At 50.1% G+C, this 20,977-nt stretch overlaps 1 pseudogene; it reads right to left on the reverse strand.

Moving 5' to 3' along the window:
• Positions 1-1,115: 1,115 nt before the first annotated feature.
• LOC147960683 (uncharacterized) lies at positions 1,116-3,596 on the reverse strand (annotated as a pseudogene).
• Positions 3,597-20,977: the final 17,381 nt, after the last annotated feature.

Consider the following 20,977-nt stretch of genomic DNA (forward strand, 5'->3'; position numbering starts at 1 on the left):
ACAAAGATTAGAATGGTTGCATCCCGCCACAATCCCCAACTCAAAATATACCAGGTCAAAACACCCGCCTTATCTCCTCCCGGTCCTCCAACACGTCCCGCCCGAAGCCTCAAGCAACCAGTGCTCCATGCTCTTCAGGCTGGCAGGCACCAGTCCATGAACTGACGAACAACAAGTCAGCGACAGTATGTTACAATTTGAACTAAATCCCACATATTTCGTAGATTGTACGTTTTGAAGTAAGTCAGTGACACTACATTGCTATTCCCTCGGTAGCAACTACTGGATTTGAGAGTCTTTTCTTTAATAATGACTTGTGTCAAAACAAGCTAACAAAGAAGATGGCGGTGGAAAAATGATTGCTTGGTTACATTCACCGAAAGGATATCATCACTCATTTATAGACCCTAAACTCATTTCTACAAAAATCACACATTTATAAAAAACTAAAGTACGGAAAAGTTCCCTCTCTAATTTGTAAGCTTTCTTATCATTATGGATCCTCTCCATATGAGATATTGACACCTTGATATGTTTTTAAGAATTAGTACTCTCTAATGTTATTATATTTCTTGAAGTTGCAATCTTATGATCAACTGTATACTCTCTATTAATTATACTGATCAATTAGTACTCTACATTTTGTTATCAAATGTATAAACTATACGCCAAAAACAATGCATCATGTTGTTACGAAGTCTTTTTTTAGTTTGAATACCCAATCTGGAAATCATGGGAATGCCCCAAAAGAGCTCCTCTCTCGTTCAGCAGAGAACCCTGACCTAGGCTACGGATACAGTTCCTTCTCTTCCATCGAATCATATTCCTGAAGAAGTTGGCATTCCTTCCTGTCCACAGGTTCCAAAGAGCAACGATAAGAACAGAGGAGAAAATTTTACTAGGAAATGTAGCAGGATCAGTCAAGGATGAACCGACCAAGTTGATACAATATGGGGGCCAGATGGTGGACTGGCAAAGGTAGGCCGGAGGGATCGCGGACCGTGCAGCTAGACCTAAAAGCTGGGGGAAACAATGGCCACCTCGGGCTAGGGTCTTTGGAAACTATCATTAAGAAGTATTTCATTAGCCATGATTATAATCTACTGCCATTAGGCTTAGTTTGGTTGTATATTCTGCTTGCCTAAACTTTTTTTCACAACCTCTTTATAAACTTCAAGGGAATGTGTGACTTCCACAAAGTCCAGCATGAGCACATCCCTAGTTCCACCATCCAAAATGGCTTCATGCATAGAATTGATTCTGAATGTTAAATGTCACTTAAAATTAGACAACAACATCACTTACCTCAAAAGAAAAAAGACCACAGCATCACTCTTTTTACCACAGGAAAGCAACTTTGCTATTTCATCAATCCTTGTATCTTAGCCTGGCAAAAAAAAATACTTCAGAGAGCAAGCAAACCTTGCATCCTTTCATAAAACAAGAGGGGAAAGGTCCAAATGAGAAATAAAACCTTGCCACACTGCATTCCCTGATCTTCCTTCTCTTAACTGGTCATGCAACCACAAACAATTAGGCATTCATGGATGATAATAGCATGATCGGTACTAATAATTTTCTCTAAAAAATATGCCATATCATGCATGCAAAGACATAATTGATGCAAGTGAAATTTAGAAACAAAGAAAATATGGGAAACAGACAATTTTTGTGGTGCTGAAAATGTATCTCCATATGTTCTCTACAATTGTTCTGATGACTGAATGTCAAGGAAAAAACATTCTGTTACAACAAAAATAACAACGATTGTTTGCGCCCATATTCTATTCAAGAAATAAAATTTGCTATATTGTACTCAATTTTCAATTACTATATCTTCTCGACATAGTGGATACCTGAGCCATTCACTCCCCAACTGTCTACTAGGTTTATCAAACTGATCCCCCAGAAAAACCGCGTATGAATGGGACTGCACTGGCAAAATAATTATTGTAGTGGACATAATCCAATCCATGGTACAACTCTTGGATTATACATGGCCTTGTCTTATGCACCTCCTCGGATACCTGCCAGTTGATGTTGTACCTTTCAGTGCCAAAGAAAATTTGGCTTAAGACCCGAGTTGAAAAGCTTTGCAACTCAGGTGTGCCAGTACCAAGGGCCGGCCACCAATCAACTGCAATTTGAAACTAGACAGGTTCAAAAATTAATTCCCTTCTTATAATACTAATGAAGCATCAATGATCGTAGTGGATATCTTTGTATTTTGGAAATCAAAGTGAAGAGAAATGCGAAGGGAAGTTTAACTTGACTAAGAGGGGATAGGCTATACTTTACCTTGTGGTATCTCCATTATTTGCTGACTTGCTGAACCTAAACCAAAAGTACCTGATTTTCCTTTATATACTTCAATCTGTGCCTCCAATTTCCCTGGATCATAATTCGCTTTGGCCATTCTGGTTGCACAAGCCTCAATACCGCTTCTGACCTAAGGATCATCATGTGAAGGATCTTTGTAGAAGACCCTTGGGTTTAGCAGATGACCTATATGGAGTTGGCTATGCAGGTAAGAATCCCATATCATGTCCACTAAATCCCAATAAGGACCATGATTATCTCCAAGATTGCGCTTAATCTCTTCTTTTGCACTATCAATGGTATCATACAAGATACCCATTGGACAGTCCTCAGAAGTATAAATAACACATCAACAATTGGTTTTGTAACCTTCAAAACATCAGCAGCCGCACACCCAAACACATCATCTGTCTTTACTATGCCAAGGATATGCCTGAACAAACCTTGAGAAGCCCAACTGGAGGAAACCCATTCAGGCAAGCTAAACATGTGTACAAGATTGGCTCTTGCAGAAACTAACCTCTCTAATGTGATGAACACAGCAACAAATTTCAGATAAGAACTACTCAGAATCTCTTCCTGGAAGTAACTTCCTTTTAGTTCCATTGGCAGTGTATGGCCATATATAAACCTTGTTATTTCCTTTGCCTTCGTTATGACCTCACTGACATGTTCCAGTGCTGCTATTTTATCAAGCAGAAGGTTAATGCAGACAACACAAAGTGGAGCAAAGAATGAATGGTCATGTTTCTTTTGCACATAATGCCATGCAATTTTCATATGTGGTGACGCATCATTTGTGACAACTTGAACTATGTGGCGGGGACCAACATCATCAACCACATGAGAAAACAGTACAACTAGCTCATCCATGTCCTCGGTGATTCCAGAGATATCAATTGATCTCAGGAAATGCATACCTTTGCTGCAATGCACCGGAGCACTTATGAAGCTTCTTTTACCACATTGGCTCTTCCAACTATCCATAATTGAACTACAACCACTTTTTTCCATTCTTTCTTGAGTTTCATTGCATGGTTCTTAGTTTCTTTTAGTTCCTCCTGCAGAATGAATTCATACATAGGAATATCAACCTAATCTCTGTTGGAAGCCACTTGAAGCATCTTCTTGAAAGATGTCAAGTTGAGAACATCCTGCCCAAGTCCAGCCTCAATGATGAATCTTCCTATTGTTGTTGCTAACGGAGAATCAAAGTGAGCACTTGCCTCCATCAAGTCAACACTCTGCCCTGAAGATGTTTTTTGTTTCTTGTTCATCCCAGAAGGATTTCAGTATTGTAGTCAAGTCGCTTCTATAGTCTAACCTCCCTGCAATAATTAACAATATATATTATTCACTCATGTATGTAAGTGTAATTCACATAAATTATTGGCTTGCAACTACTTCCTCATATAACCAGGCATGAAATATACTATCAATTGCATCATACATTATCCTAAACACATCCTAACACAGAAAATATTAAACAAAGTTACTTGTAATATTTTGTTCCATGTAACTGACATTAAGAAAGAATAAACAAAGATATGATCTACAGTCAGAAACACATTTACCAACACCCAACAGATTGAAGTACACAAAGACATTGACCAAGCAATTTGGTACTGTTGACAGATTAGTAATATATGGAAAATTACAACATGTTTACACTATAATAAAGTTGGCGGGAGCTCTCGAATTCACTAAAGACGAGAATGTGCAAGCAAGCTGGTCCTAAACCTCGAACCCGGATCAGACGGGAAATTAAACAGCCATTGTCCCCTCAAAAGCTAATTTCTACAGTGATAAAATCCCTGCAAAACCAGCCACCCGCAGCAGAATTACATTTTTGGAGCAAAAGTTAATTCCCACATTAGGAGTGGGACTGTAGGAGTATACCGACGTTGTGTAGGTTACATTAGAAAAGTGTAAATATGCTCTTAGTTCTTATCATTCATTCCTTTTGAATATGATTTATTAGGGAGGCTTCTCAATTTCTTCTCTGTCATCTATATCTATACTCCCTCTGTTTTTATTTACTCCGCACATTAGCTTTGACTCAAGTCTATAAAGTATGACCAAGTTTGTAGAAAATAATATGAACATTTATAGTAACAAATTTATATGATGTGAAAATATGTGCACTGATGAATTCAATGAATTAAATGGTATTGATTTGGTGGTGTATATGTTAATATACTTTTCTACCAAATTTGTTGAAAGTACATAAAGTTTGTATTTAAACAAACCTAATATGCTGAGTAAATAAAAATGGAGGGAGTACCTACTAATAATGGTGAAGGAAATATGCCCTAGAGGCAATAATAAAGTTATTATTATTTTCCTTATGTCATGATAAGTGTTTATTATTCATGCTAGACTTGTATTAACCGGAAACATAATACATGTGTGAATACATAGACAAACAGAGTGTCACTAGTATGCCTCTACTTGACTAGCTCGTTGATCAAAGATGGTTATGTTTCCTAACCATAGACATGAGTTGTCATTTGATTAACGGGATCACATCATTAGGAGAATGATGTGATTGACTTGACCCATTCCGTTAGCTTAGCACTTGATCGTTTAGTTTTTTGCTATTGCTTTCTTCATGACTTATACATGTTCCTATGACTATGGGATTATGCAACTCACATTTACCGGAGGAACACTCTGTGTGCCACCAAACGTCACAACGTAACTGGGTGATTATAAAGGTGCTCTACAGGTGTCTCCGAAGGTACTTGTTGGGTTGGCGTATTTCTAGATTAGGATTAGTCACTCCGATTGTCGGAGAGGTATCTCTGGGCCCACTCGGTAATGCACATCACTATAAGCCTTGCAAGAATTGCAACTAATGAGTTAGTTGCAGGATGATGTATTACCGAACGATTAAAGAGACTTGCCGGTACCGAGATTGAACTAGGTATTGAGATACCGACGATCGAATCTCAGGCAAGTAACATACCGATGACAAAGGGAACAACATATGTTGTTATGTGGTTTGACCGATAAAGATCTTCATAGAATATGTGGGAGCCAATATGAGCATCCAGGTTCCGCTATAGGTTATTGACCGGAGACGTGTCTCGGTCATGTCTACATAGTTCTCGAACCCGTAGGGTCCGCACGCTTAAAGTTCGATGATGGTTATATTATGAGTTTATGTGTTTTTATGTACCGAAGGTAGTTTGGAGTCCCAGATGAGATCGGGTACATGACGAGGAGTCTCGAAATGGTCGAGATGTAAAGATTGATAGATTGGACGACTATATGCAGACATCGGAATGGTTCCGAGTGATTCGGGTATTTATCGGAGTACCGGGGAGTTATGGGAATTCGTCGGGGAGTGTATGGGCCTTATTGGGCTTTAGGAGAAAGAGAGAGAGGCAAGCCGCGTGCCCCCCAAGGCCTAGTCCAAATTGGACTAGGGGGAAGGGTTGCGCCCCTCTCTTCTCTTTTCCCTTTCCTTCTCTCCTACTCCTACTTGGAAGGGCTCCTAGTTCTACTAGAAGGGGGTAATCCTACTCCCGGTGGGAGTAGGAATCCCCTAGGGCGCGCCATAGAGAGGGCCAGCCCCTCCCCTCCTCCACTCCTTTATATACGTGGCCAGGGGGCACCCCATAGACACAACAATTGATCTCTTGATCTCTTAGCCATGTGCGGTGCCCCCCTCCACCATAATCCACCTCGATCATATCGTAGCGGTGCTTAGGCGAAGCCATGCGTCGGTAGAGCTGTCGGTGTTCTGGGAACGGGGTCCCTAGACTTGCCTGCCTGCGGCGTGGCTCAAAAGGGGGCCCAGCGCGGCCCATCTTCATCAACACAGACCCAAGACCCTCGCGAGGGCCAAGCCTCGCGGGGCGGACGACACGAAGCTTCCTCAAGCACGGCCTCATCAGGCCGGCTCGCGAGGAGGCGGAGAGATCAAGGCGGGGTACCTCACGAGGTGCCCGTGATGCAAGCCATGACGACCAAAGGCGCCAGGCGGGCGCCAGCCGCGCAGTGTCCTCCTTTCCTCTTTGGTGCAAAGGGAGCAAGCGCAGGCGAGAGCATCAAGCAAAGGCACCCGTTTCGGTGCAACGAGACCAAGACTAGTCCAACGGCAGGGAGGAAGTCATTATGGAGCCCAAACCAGCGTCACCACCAGAGCCTTTGGCAGGCGAGGACCAACTTTAGTCAGGATAAGTGTACCAGATGTTCCCCTTTAAAATGGGCAATTGTTGGCACCCTTCCCGCTCAATATTTGGGGAAGAGGCCTAGGGCCTTTGCCTATAAATAGGACTAGCCACCCACAGGGTAGGGGGGATGGTAATCAAGAGATCGGATCGCAATTGGATTGGAGAGAGAATCGAGAAGGAAGAGAGAGAGAAGGGTGACTGAACTCCTCCTAGCAGTTCATTCCCCCAGCCAAGAACAGACCCTCGCGAGGCTGTTCTTCCTTGTATTGCTCATCATCATCAGCCCAAGAGGCAATCCACCACACCAGACACTGGAGTAGGGTATTACACCACAACAGTGGCCCGAACTAGTATAAACCCTGTGTCTCTTGTGTTGTTCTTTCCATAGCTTAGATCTTAGCGAGGTGGAGGGGTGCAGGAAGGTAGAAGGCGAAATCTCCGCGCGCACCCCAGTGTTCGAACCTCAAGGGTCTGCCGGAACCTGAAATCCGACATTTGGCGCGCCAGGTAGGGGTGCGCCGGAATTCGTCTTCCACCACCCCATTCTCCTCTGACCATCGCTCCCATGTCTAACGCTCGTCGGGCCCGCGTCGAGCACCGGGCCGCTCTCGCTTCCCGCGTCGCCCAGATGGCTCCTGTCGGCGGGCGTCCTCGCCGTTCCCCGTCACCTGCTGTCAACGCCGCCACCGGCCCAGCGGGGGACGAGCAGCAAGCATCGTCTCAGCATCCGTCCGTGCGGCAAGACGGCCGCACCGCTACTCCCTCGCTCACCCCAGCTGGTTCTTCGTCCCGCGCGCTCCGCGCACCCATGGAGGCTCGAGCTGCGCTCATCGCGGCAAACGAGCTCCTGCGCTACCGTCCCGTCGACGACGTCTATGAAGAATGGCTCGACCGCGTCGCCGAGCTCGTCCGCGCCGCAGGGGGCTCTCCTGCACCGACCGTTCCGCTGCACCGCACCCCGCCCCACGCGGGCGACGAAGCTCCGAGGGCGCCCCAGCCGCCTCCTCCTCAAGAAGGCGCCATGGCTCCAAGGCGCGTTGCCCCTGGGGGGAACCCGCTCCGTTAGGTGCCAGCGCGACAAGAGCAGAGCTGCCAAGAAGTCCCTCGCCCGCGAGAAGCTGCCCGGGCGCTCCCTGCTCCAGCACGCCGCGACCATGCTCCTGCGCCCGCATGTCAAGACCCCGCGCTGCTCCCAGCTGCAGCGCGTGGGGACATGCAAGACCAAGCTCTCCGTCACCCAAGGCCTCCCGTGGCCACAGCAGGCTGCCGCGCCTTCACCACCGAGCAACGCAGCGTCGCGTGGCCTGGCAAGTTCAAGCCAGACCTGCCTCCTCGTTACGACGGCATGACCGACCCTGCGGAGTTCCTCCAGCTCTATGAGCTGGGCATCGAAGCTGCCAACGGAGACGAGAAGGTCATGGCGAACTGGTTTCCCATGGCGCTCAAGGACGGGGCCCGCACCTGGCTCCTGAACCTAGCTCCAGGCACGATCTCCTCCTGGGACGAGATGCGCACCCGCTTCATTGCCAACTTCCAAGGTACTCGCGACCGACCACCCTCCGTGAGCGACATGCGCCGCATCAAGCAACAACCCGGAGAGACCCTGTAGAAGTACATCCAGCGCTTCAACAACGCACGCCTCAAGATTCCCAAGGTGACCGAGGAGGCCATCATCTCAGCCTTCTCCGACGGCGTGCGCAATGTCAAGATGAAGGAGGACCTGGCGATGCATGAAGACCTGTGCACTTCCTTGGAGTTCTTCAACTTGGCAACCAAGTGAGCCAGGGCTGAGGAAGGGCGTCTCTCCCTCCTTGAGCTACCTGCCGCAGACCCAGAAGAGAAGAAGCCCAAGGCCAAGGATGTGAAGCGCAATGGGGCTGCCGTGCTCGCGGTAGAACCAGACACCAAGCGGGGCAGAGATCAGCCCGAACCTTCCAAGGGTAGTCGGTACTGTGTGTACCACGACCTCCACACCCACAACACCAACGAATGTCAAGAGCTCCGAGCCGTGCGAGAAGGAAGGATCGGCCGTCGCCCCGACCGCGATGACCGGGGCTACGGTCGAGGAGGAGGAAGGAATGCAGGACGCTGGGAAGACCGCTGCCCGCGCCAAGGGTGGCGCGATCGACCTCGCGAGCATCGCTGGCAAGACCCGCCTCACGAGGGAGACTGGAGGGATCAGCCTCGCGAGGATCGCCCGCAAGGCCACGCAGGCCTCCCTCCACTGCCTCCGCAACGAAGGAGAAACGAGGACCGCCATCAGGACAAGGGGGCTGGGGGCTTCCAGGAGCCGCGTGCAATCGCCTTCATCCTGGGCAGGGCTCAAGCCCTAGCCTCTCAACGCATCTTCAAGCAGTTCATCCGCGAAATGAATGCAGTCCTCCCCAAGCTCGAAGCCACGCGCCCTCTCAGGTGGTCGGCGTGCGCCATCACGTTCAGCTCAGCAGATCAGCTCAAGTGTGCGGCCACAGCCGGAGTCCTCCCGATGCTTTGTTCCCCAATCATCAGCAACGTGGTGGTCACCAGGACCCTCATCGATGGCGGGGCAGGGCTCAACATCCTGTCCGTGGAAACATTCAACAATCTCCAAGTGCCCTACAACCAGCTTCAGCCAACCAAGCCTTTCTACGGAGTCACCGACGGCTCCACGGTCCCGATTGGGCAGGTCCGCCTCCCTGTCACCTTCGGGGCACGCGACAACTACTACACCGAGCTCATCGACTTCGACGTCGCTCACATTCGCCTGCCGTACAACGCCATCCTTGGGTACCCAGCGCTGGCCAAGTTCATTGCCGTAACTCACCACGGCTACAACGTCCTCAAGATGCCAGGAAGTGGCGGAGTCATCACGGTGCCCTGTGAAGAGAAGGACGCGGTGTGTTCCCTGGAACGAGCCTTTCAGGCCGCATCACTGGAAGACCCGGATCGCGGAAGCAGGAGGCTTCCCGAGACCGCCCCCGAGAAGAAGAAGACATCGTCCGGCCCGGCCCCTCAGGAGGCAGGCCCCTCAGGGCCCGCGCCTGCCCAGGGGAAACCTCCTTCCATCGCATAGGAAAGTGCGCCCGGCGCCCACCTCAGGTAGGGCTCGGGGGCTCTCCCCTGGAGGGCCACCGACCTGGCTAAGGTCACGAGGGAGGTGCTTGGGCACCACATGGAGGCGTGTTTCAAAGCACGTTTCCCTCAAGAAGGAGTAAGGCAAGGAGAGCCAGACCCTCAGGAGTTTGTCAGCAAGGCCATTCAAGAGCTACAGGAGTCAAGAGTCATGAAAGGCGGCCGCCGCCTACCAGCTGTGGCTCCCCATCCAGGCGAGGATGGTGGGCTGCGCGTCTGCATCGACATACTGGGCACTGCGAAGGTCCACCCCACAGCTACGTTTGCATGCCTTACGGCTTGCCGAACGCGGCTGCCACATACCAGTGCCTCATGAGGGGTATCATGGAGGCTTAAGAGGCCAGGCGTTCCGCAGCCCTGGCAGAGATGGAGATGGTCCGCGAGGAGCCACCAGCGCCTCTGGAGCCTCCCGAGGCCCCTGGGCCTGGGGGCTCATGAGGATCGGCTTCCGCAGCCCACCGAGCCTGCTACTCCAACACTCCTTCATCCTCAACATCGCCAGGTGAAATCTTTCAAGTCTCATTTCCAGTTGGGAGCGCCCCTCAGGGCTGCATTATTCCCAGGCTGCATGGGTCTGTCCCTGTGGCATGTATCCCTTTTATTTCATGTTGTTAGCTTACCTTGTTGGGGGCGCCCCTCGGGCTGCATCATCCCCAAGTCGCTCGGGCCTGACCCAGTGATGTCCGCCTTCCCAGCATCTATTTGAATGAATCCACTCCTTCGCGGCTAATGTGTTTGACCTAGTTGCCCGCTCAACTGACGCCAACTGACGGAACTGCTCCCAAACGGCACAACGCTTGCGCATGGGTCCGTCACTGCAACGCCGACAAACCTGAATGGCTGAGCTCTGGCCGCGGCAGCCCCGCATGGCGCCACCTCGTCAAGCGTTCAGCGCCTCATCGCCCCTCGGAAGCAACCAATGGTTGACTGTCAATTGTCATGGCAACCCCTCGTTCTTTCTATGATGGGTCTACAGGATCTCCTAAAGGAGCTGCGTCAGGCGAGGCCCTTGTGGTGTCTCCTTCACTCTCATCCACGCGAACCGCTTGCACGTTAAAGGGGGGTGCCTGACCATCGCGACTCAGGGCTCCTACTGGCTCTCCAGCCCTCACCCTCTGGCCTTGTCCACGGCATCGCGACCTGGCATACCAGCGATGGCTGAGACTCGCTCGAGGGCCGGGACCCGAGGACGTAGAGCAGAAAGGGGAGCAAAGGCGAGAGGGGAGGGACACGCGAGGACCTCGCTGAGCAACCTCACGCCTGCCGATGCACGGACCCGGCGACACACCAGAGAGCGGCCCCTGATTCTCGAGATAAGTCACCACCCGGAAGCACCAGCTACCGTGACACCATCCCCGCACCTATGCAATCCGTGTTAGCGACGCCGCTCTCCTTTCTCACCGAACGACGGCTGCTTGAGCGCCAAAGGGGACCTCCTGAGCATCGCGACTCAGGGGCTCTTACTGGACCCCGGGTCGCTCACCTCCTAGCCTTCACCACGGCATCGCGACCTGGCATACCAGCGACGGCTGAAGTCGCCTTGGGACTGGGACCTGTTGGCGAAGAGCACCAAGCCCTCATGAGGTTCGAAAGGGAGAACTGAGCTAAGACGGAATGAGCAACTCGCACCATTCTACGACAAGGGTTATATTAACAAAACAGGATCACACGCACCTTACAAGCCCCCATGGGACGTGTCTTTGATTCCTCGCAGGGAACAGATCCTAAAAGGACGCTAACAACATGCAGCACTGCAAAAGACGCCATCATCAACAGTGGGCCGTCAAGCACCGGCGCCAACCACCGACCTCCACGATCACAGGTAATCATGACCTGCTTTGCATGCAGGGACTTGTCCAATCCGTGCAGTTGCCGAGGCGCCGTGGGGAAGTGGAGAAGCCCACGTCCAATCAACCGCCACGCGGCGCCCAAGGCCGCAGGCTGTTAGGGCCAGCGGCGCTTCGCTCTTGCCCTTTCGCCTCCCTGCACGGCCAAGTCTGGGCGCGCCTTGGGCCCGGGGGCTACTGTCGGCGTTCTGGGAATGGGGGTCCCCAGACTTGCCTACCTGCGGCGTGGCTCAAAATGGGGCCCAGCGCGGCCCATCTTCATCAACACAGACCCAAGACCCTCACGAGGGGCCAAGCCTCGCGGGGCGGACGACACGGAGCTTCTTCAGGCACGGCCTCATCAGGCTTGCTTATGTGGAGGCAGAGAGATCAAGGCGGGGTACCTCACGAGGTGCCCGTGACGCAAGCCATGATGACCAAAGGCGCCAGGCGGGCGCCAGCCGCGCAGTGTCCTCCTTTCCTCTTTGGTGCAAAGGGAGCAAGTGCAGGCGAGAGCATCAAGCAAAGGCACCCGTTTCGGTGCATCGAGACCAAGACCAGTCCAACGACAGGGAGGAATTCATTGTGGAGCCCAAGCCAGCATCACCACCAGAGCCTTTGGCAGGCGAGGACCAACTTTAGTCAGGATAAGTGTGCCAGATGTTCCCCTTCAAAATGGCCAATTGTTGGCCCCCTTCCCGCTCAATATTTGAGGAAGAGGCCCAGGGCCTTTGCCTATAAATAGGACTAGCCACCCACTGGGTAGGGGGGATGGTAATCAAGAGATCGGATCGCAATTGGATCGGAGAGAGAATCGAGAAGGAAGAGAGAGAGAAGGGTGACTGAACTCCTCCTAGGAGTTCATTCCCCCAGCCAAGAACAGACCCTCGCGAGGCTGTTCTTCCTTGTATTGCTCATCATCATTAGCCCAAGAGGCAATCCACCACACCACACACTAGAGTAGGGTATTACACCACAACGGTGGCCCGAACCAGTATAAACCCTGTGTCTCTTGTGCTGTTCTTTCCATAGCTTAGATCTTAGCGAGGCGGAGGGGTGCGGGTAGGTAGAAGGCGAAATCTCCGCGCGCACCCTAGTGTTCAAACCTCAAGGGTCTGCCGGAGCCCGAAATCCGACAAGAGCATCATCATCGTCACCACGCCGTTGTGCTGACGAAACTCTCCCTCAACACTCGGCTGGATCAGAGTTCGAGGGATGTCATCGAGTTGAACGTGTGCAGAACTCGGAGGTGCCGTGAGTTCGGTACTTGATCGGTCGGATCGTGAAGACGTACGACTACATCAACCGCGTTGTGCTAATGCTTCCACTTTCGTTCTACAAGGGTACGTGGACACACTCTCCCCTCTCGTTGATTTGCATCACCATGATCTTGCATGTGCATAGAATTTTTTTTGAAATTACTATGTTCCCCAACAAATGGGAGATGATATTCTTGGTTTGTCATGCAATTTTACTGAAAACCCACGACTTTCTTGGTAATCAACCCATAGTTAGAGGTTTGTTTCTACCATATAAAATTTCATACGTTAGCCACGGTCGGCACGCATGTCTTCTGGGTTTTTTCGTCCATGAGAGCCAAACCCTAGTTGGAACCGAAATCCACTTCCCTCACAATATGGACCCTTTCTTGGAATCGAACCCATCCTAACACCTCCCATAAATATGCCGTCGGTGGGGAAGCAAGAAGCACCAGACGAGCCACCGGACCGAGCCGAGGCTAATCCTACAGGGCTATTCTGATCCCGGTACATTCGGCATGGTCAGCCCATCGTGTACCATCACAGATGCCTCTAGCGAGAGCGTCGAAGTAGGGCAAACAGAACGGTGGGACGCCGTGGTTGCCATGGAGGAAGAGTTGTGACCAGGCCGACGGGGACACATCCCCCTCCATCACCTCCTCTCCTACCCTAGACGTGAGATGTTGCATGGCGGAGGAGCCGTGCCGAGGTCGACGGTGACAAAGCCCACTACATCATCATCCTCTGCTAACCAGCCATGAGATCTCGGCAACGCCGAAGCCGACTGCAAGCCTGCAACAACGATCGAGGGCAATGCCAGCGATTCCCATGCCATTAGGGATCCATTCATTCACATAGCCTATACTTGTAGGATCCAAAGTATGTCTAGAGGGGGGATGGTTAGAATACTTGACCAAATAAAAATCTAGCCTTTTCCCAATTTTAGTTCTATGTAGATTCTAGCAACTTAGCACAAGTCAAGCAATCAACCTACACATGCAATTCTAAGAGTAGAGCAGCAGAAAGTAAAACAATTGCGTATGAAGGTAAAGGGAGGAGTTTGGAGTGTGCAAACACAATTGGAGACAGGGAGATTTTTGGCATGGTTCCGATAAGTGGTGCTATCATACATCCACGTTGATGGAGACTTCAACTCACGAAGGGTAACGGTTGTGCGAGTCCACAGAGGGCTCCACCCATGAAGGGTCCACGAAGAAGCAACCTTGTCTATCCCACCATAGTCGTCGCGCATGAAGGACTTGCCTCACTCGGGTAGATCTTCACAAAGTAGGCGATCTCCTTGCCCTTACAAACTCCTTGGTTCATCTCCACAATCTTGACGGAGGCTCCCAAGTGACACCTAACCAATCTAGGAGACACCACTCTCCAAGAGGTAACAAATGGTGTGTTGATGATTGTGACAGCCTGGTTTTTGCCCTCTTTTATTTGCCTGATTTTCATTTGAATTGATTTTAAAATTTGGAGTTTTTAAATCTTTTCATGTGGACTTAAACACTTGGGTAGCCTTGGCTTTCACCCAAGTGCATCATCTCCCTCTCTAATCATCATTTCCTCTCTAGTTCATCTCATAATAATATTTGGAATATTTTTCTTTAATGAAAAATATTCATTTCCCTCCCTTAAGCCCTAGCTAGATTAATGTGCTCCAAAGCAACCCCAATTTTTCTTGCCCACAAAAATCTGAGAAAATTCATAAATATTCTTTGAAGCCTAGGGCACCTTCCTGAGCAAAAATATTGCACCACTTTTTGGAATATTTTTGCTATAGAAAATATTTTTTGTTCTGGACAAAAATGGTGGTTTCTACAGCAACTACCATTTTACTTGCTCCAATGAGGCTCATATTTCTTGTGCATCATAACCTTAGTAGATGATTGCTAGCCTCCAAAACCCAGCCCCAAACTCCCAACTGTTTGACCTCAGTAAACTCTCAAAGTTACTGATCAGAAACTTACTTGGCCTGTAAAATCTTTTCTATTGCGTGTGGACCCAAACCAAAGCGTGGTAATCTTAAAAACTACCACGAAAAACAAGCCAGACATGAACTTTGGACGTAGGTCGGCCTGAGGGCACAGTTCACGCGGTGACCACGTGTGTACATGATGCCAGCCTGCGTGTCGACGTGCTCTGAGTGCCGCCGAGAGCTCTATTTCGCGTGTGCTCGCTTCCCCGACTGCCAAAGCGTGCCAAACCTCGCCACCATCTTTGTCCAAACCCCCTTAACTCTCCCCTGGCACTCGCCGACACCGGAGCCCGCCGCAGCGAGCACGGGCACGGTCCGGCCAACATAACAGTGCGGTGTGCACTGTGCTCGTCGCCATCTCCTCAATCATGTGCTTGTTCCCGTTCGCCCACAGTCGCCACATGAGCTGCGTCGCCTTCTCCCCCTATCACTGACGTGGCTCGTCACCGGGCGCCGTGTCCAGGTGTCAACGGTGGAACCCGATCCCCCCCTCGCTGCTCTCCTATAAATGGAGCCACCCCCAGCCTCCTCGAGCACCATCCTCCACTCCGACACCCCACAACATCATAGAGAACCGTAGCCTGACCGGGCAGGCCGCGGGCCGCCGTCCCCGAGCTCGAGCTATGGGTCGTCACGGTAGCTCCAGCCCCTCCCAGGCCTGGGCAATCCTTCTAGGGCCTCCGCCACTCTCCGGTGGCGCTGTTCCGCCTGGTTGGAGCCCCTGGAGTCGCCGTTGTTCGCCGTCGTCTTCGTCTCCGGCGACCTCCGCTCTCTGCCTCCGCTTGCAAGGTCGATTCCGATGCCGTCTGATCACCCCTAGCTATGCTATGGGTACAGGCAGGTGCGCCTCCATCCCCTCTCTCGATCCCTCCCTCTCGTTTTGGCCAACGAGCCCTCGCCATCGGCGTGAGCTACGGCGAAGCCGCGACCTCCACTGTTTCCTTCTCCCTCGCCCCCTCACCTGACTAGTAGGGCCCGCTAGTCAGCCACTCAGTACGCGCGTGAAGCGGTACGAGTGGTGGTGCCCCGAGGCTTTACGCCTTCGACGTCACCCCCTGTCTGTTTTTATTTAAATTCAAATTTCATTTATATCCAGAGAGATTCAAATAGCTGTAACTCTTCAACCATAAGTCCAAATGAATTGATTCTTTTTGCATTGTGTTCTTTGTAGAGAAATCTAGCAGCTCACCAAAAATGGGATTTTCCCCAGCAGTCTAGATTTGCTGGTGATTTTCAGAAGGGTTCTTGATGTTTTCTTTTTGTGTTTAAACTTATTTTCAGAGAGTGAATCTTGTCTTGAGGAACACCAGAGGGCTTATGAGCCTCATCTACACTAAGGCAAGCCACAACAACATTTTCATGATGCCATATTTGTGATTTTCCTACTTGAATGAATGATTTAATCCACGCATTTAAATCATTACCATTATGTTATTTATATTCTGTTAGTGTTTGTTTAAGTTTACATGCTTATATCATTAGAAAGTTTGTAGCTAACTAAGTTGTTATAGAAACTAGAATTAATCTTTGCTATGATAGAAATAATATGGTTATGGATATAAGTAATTTATTAGCACTATTTTCTTGCATGAGAAAAATGGTAAAATCGGTTAGAAAAGATTGTGTTTAATGTGAGTTTAATCCTAACCAGAGAAGTATGAGGAGTTGTTGATGTTTATGCTTAGTGTGGATTTAGTTGACTCAGTCATTTCCGTTAATATGTGGTGCATATGTTAGTGATTGCATTTCATGGCATACTATGACACCGATTATTTTCAATTTAAGTTGAACCTGATAATAATACAACTTGAACATATCATTGACCGAGTCATGGTGCCACTGAATCAAGTTTTTCCCAGTGCAACCACATTTGCCTGTATGTGAAGGCCTTTATTCGGTTCGTTGTCATGCCTCTGGTCGGTGCCTCCAACTAGGGAAGGTTATGGGTGTGCGGTACCTTGGCCCGGTAAGTAGACATTACCTTGTGAGCCCGTTGTTGAGATTTTTGGTACCGGTCCTCGTGAGGGACGTTGGCCACGATGGTGGTCATTGTGTCTTTGCTACACACGGGGCCACCCAGGACTAGCCCAGTTGGGGAGTGGTCGGAGTGGCCGAGAGAGTGTCATGGCAATGGAGGGGTTTCGTCGGGATGCCATTGGTCCACCCGAATGGGAGTATGAGGCCATGGGTTCCGTGGTTTGGGTACAGTGCGCTACCTCTGCAGAGTGTATTAATCTATCGATAACCGAGTCCACGGTTACGAACACCTCGAAAGTGAGTCAGACCATGGGTCAACATTTATTTAATCTTGCACACTAAGTCATGAACTTTGCACTATTGAGGATGGCGGGAAGATCATCCTGTCGGTTGAGACCAAGTGTTGGTCGTGGTTGTGATCACCGGAAGGATCACTGTTTGAGACCAAATATTGGTCGTGGATGTGGTCACCGGAATGATCACGAGGTATCCATAGTTAAGATCATGTGGTTCGTGCATTTGTGATCAAGAAGCGATCACCGTGGTAAGCTAGTCTGAGGGACTGTTCTCACAAGAGCGTGATCACAGCATGTTGGTTACATTGTTGCATTACTAATAATTGGTTAATTATCATGATATTGTTTGTCATTATGTTTATGCTTGTTGTGAGCTTGCAAGTACAATTAATGTACTGACCTGGCGTGTCATGCCAGATTTCAAGAAAGTCCCGTGGAAAGAAGTGCTGCTCGAGTCTAGATCGTGTCCACATCGATGTCCTTGTGCTATGGAGTTCCACTACGACGTTGTTCCGCTGCCGCGTAGATGTTATGATCAAGGCCCTTTTATGTTCACTAAATAATGTACATATTGTTCAGCCGCACCGAGTGTGCCGCTTGGCCTCGCTTCCTGTTGTAATGTAAACTTTGAGCCGCTAGTATCAATAAAGGGGTTGTTTTCTGTACCAAGATGTTGTGTGTTGCCAGAAGACATGGTCTCTAGGCTGGCAATGCAAGGTAAACCGGTCGCTCTGAACCGGGGTGCCACAACGCTTTCTATCAGAGCCGCGGTGACTGTACGCCACGCTAGACTTCGACATGTTAACTGGACGTTAGATACGAGTCTAAGTTGAGTGCCGGTAGCATTTATAGCTGGTTGTTGCATTGCATGTACTTGTTTTTTTTATGCTAACCTACTAATGGTTGTGAGTGTAGATGGCTCCGGTGCCGTATCCGTGCTAGTTGCAGCTGATGCCGTTCACGTCACCGCATCTCCTTCATAGCGTGTGGCATTGGCTGTACCCCCTCGATGACGATCCAGTCTATCGCGTGTACCAGGAGCGTCTAGCTGACTCAATGTATGAGTATCACGCAGTGGTTACTCTGTGCACCAGTTCCGATTCCAGCACTTACACTCGTACCTCTCGGAGCGGTTATGCTTCAACCGCTTCTCAGGATGTCCAGTTTGCTGCATTCGAGGTCCTTGTCGAGCTTCGTTACAATGAGGTCCGGATGCAGAACCTCCCATGTTTCTACTACTATCCTTCTCTGCACGACAATGGTCGTGTCCCTTTCTCTACCATTGACCCGGAGTCTGATAGTGTTGCTAGTCATCTTGCATGTTACATCACTGCTAGCTATCTTATGATCCACGAGCTGGCTCGAGAGCTGACTCGTGCTTGTACTGCTTTAGCCGCTGCTTTAGTCACTACTAGATCTGCCACTACTCCATTCTCTTTGGGATTTACTCCTTATACTCCAGTCAGTTCTAGTTCCCCTGTTTCACCGGTTACTCCTCTGAGTAGCTCGGGCACCTCGACCGTGAATCCTCTCAGTGCTCCTGCTGAGTGGGTTTCACTTCTCTCTACTCCTGTAGCCCCGATGATTCATCCTACACCTGCCCCTGAGGGAGAGCCCTCTAGGCAGCGTCGTCGTGTTACCTTTAACCCAAAGGTCTCAGTTAACCTCGTTAGTTCCGGATCCGAGTCCGCTTTAGGAGAGGACCACACAGCACCAGCTGAGCAGTCGAGCCCTTGAGTATCCGCAGTCGTCCGAATGATGTTCGGATGTAGTAGTGCGAGTCATGATGTTTCGTTTTCTGTATGCGAGTAGTTGAACCTGGCATGTTGGTTATCTTTCATGCACGAGTCTATGTATAATTATGTTGGAACTCTATTTTATTCGCCGTGTTTTCTTTGTCGTTTCGGTTTTACTCGGGCTTTTGTTGTTGGTGAGGGAGTCCTGGATTAGGGGGTCCTCGGACAGCTGGACTATATACTTTGGCTGGACTTTTGGACTATGAAGATACAAGATTGAAGACTTCGTCCCGTGTCCGGGTGGGACTCTCCTTTGCGTGGAAGGCAAGCTTGGCAATTTGGATATGTAGATCTCCTCCCTTGTAACCGACTCTGAGTAACCCTAGCCCCCTCTGGTCTCTATATAAACCAGAGGGTTTAGTCCGTAAGACAACAACAATCATAATCATAGGCTAGCTTCTAGGGTTTAGCCTCTACGATCTCGTGGTAGATCAACTCTTGTAATACTCATATCATCAAGATCAATCAAGCAGGAAGTAGGGTATTACCTCCATCGAGAGGGCCCGAACCTGGGTAAACATTGTGTTCCCTGCCTCGTGTTACCATCAGCCTTAGACGCACAGTTCGGGACCCCCTACCCGAGATCCGCCAGTTTTGACACCGACATTGGTGCTTTCATTGAGAGTTCCACTGTGCCGTCACATAAAGGCTTGATGGCTCCTTTGATCATCAGCAACGATGCGTTCCAGGGTGAGGTTTTTCTCCCCGGACAGATCTTCGTATTTGGCAGCTTCGTACTGCGGGTCAACTCGCTTGGTCATCTGGAGCAGATCGAGAGCTACGCCACTAGCCATTAGGTCAGGTTTGGAAGCTTGAACTATATTGCCGACATCCGTGGAGACTTGATCTTCGACGGATTCGAGCCCATGTCAGGTGCGCCGCACAGTCACGACGAGCATGACATAGCTCTGCCGCTGGCTGGTGTTCGGGAGATCACACCTATGGCTACTCCGGCCCTCAATCTGGAGCAGATCGTGCCGTCCGAGGACGGGTGGATGGAACCCTCCATGGAGGCTGCACACTCAGCCGCGATAGAGCCGAATACTGACTTCACCTCCTATGAGACCTGTGTTACCGGACCCTTGGATTCGTCCCTGGCCATAGGCTCCGAACCGCCTGTGTCCATGCCTATTGAATCTGATTGGGCACCAATCATGGAGTTTACCTCCACGGATATCTTTCAGCACTCACCCTTGGGCGACGTGTTAAATTCATTGAGGTCTCTCTCCTTGTCAGGAGACCCTTGGCCGAACTATGTCCGGCTTGAGTGGGAAGCGGACGATGAAGAAATTCATTCCCCACCCACCACACACTTAATAGCCACTATCGACGACTTAACCGACATGCTTGAATTCGGCTCCGAAGACATCGATGGTATGGACGATGATGCAGGAGAAGAACAGGAACCACCGCCCACAGGGCGCTGGACAGCCACCTCATCATATGATATATACATGGTAGACACCCCCAAAGAAAGCGATGGCAATAAGGCAATGGAGGATAATCCCCTCGAGAAGCAATCTAAGCACCGGCGTCATCGGCGCCGCTCTAAGACCTGCCATAGCAAAAGCAGCGATACCGGCACGAGAGACAATAACGCTGCGGATAGTGCCAAAGACGAAGACAATCCCCTCCACCCAGGCTTCGAGCGGGAGCATGGGCAAGCTAGCCCTAAGGAACAGGCGGCAGACGGAGAATCAGAGGATGACAATTACATGCCCCTCTCCAAAGTCGAGGTGAGCCTCGGCGACGAAGAATTTATCGTGCCTGAGGATCCCGTCGAGCAGGAGCGCTTCAAGCGTCGGCTTATAGCCACAGCAAAAAGCCTGAAGAAAAAGCAACAACAGCTTCAAGCTGATCAAGATCTGCTAGCGGATAGATGGACCGAGGTCCTGGCAGTCGAGGAATACGAACTCGAGTGCCCAACCAAAAGTTACCCAAAACGCAGGTTGCTACCCCAACTCGAGGAGGAAGCATTAAAGTCTACAATACCAGCGTATGATGCGGCTGACCGGCCACCTCGTGGCCGAGACAAAGCGGCATATCAGCCCGAAGTCTAGCCCGCACCCCGTCGCCAGTCAAACAAAAACACCAAGGCCCGGGGCAACACGCAGGACCTGCGAGACGTATTGGAAAACAAAGCAGGACATACAAGATCGATCTACGGATCACAGGGGCGCGCCCCAACGCGTGACGACGACCGTCACGCCGGATATACTAAAAGCAAA

This window comes from Triticum urartu, chromosome 7A, assembly GCF_056163025.1.
Source record: "Triticum urartu cultivar PI428250 chromosome 7A, HENAU_Tu73, whole genome shotgun sequence".
Lineage (NCBI taxonomy): Eukaryota > Viridiplantae > Streptophyta > Magnoliopsida > Poales > Poaceae > Triticum > Triticum urartu.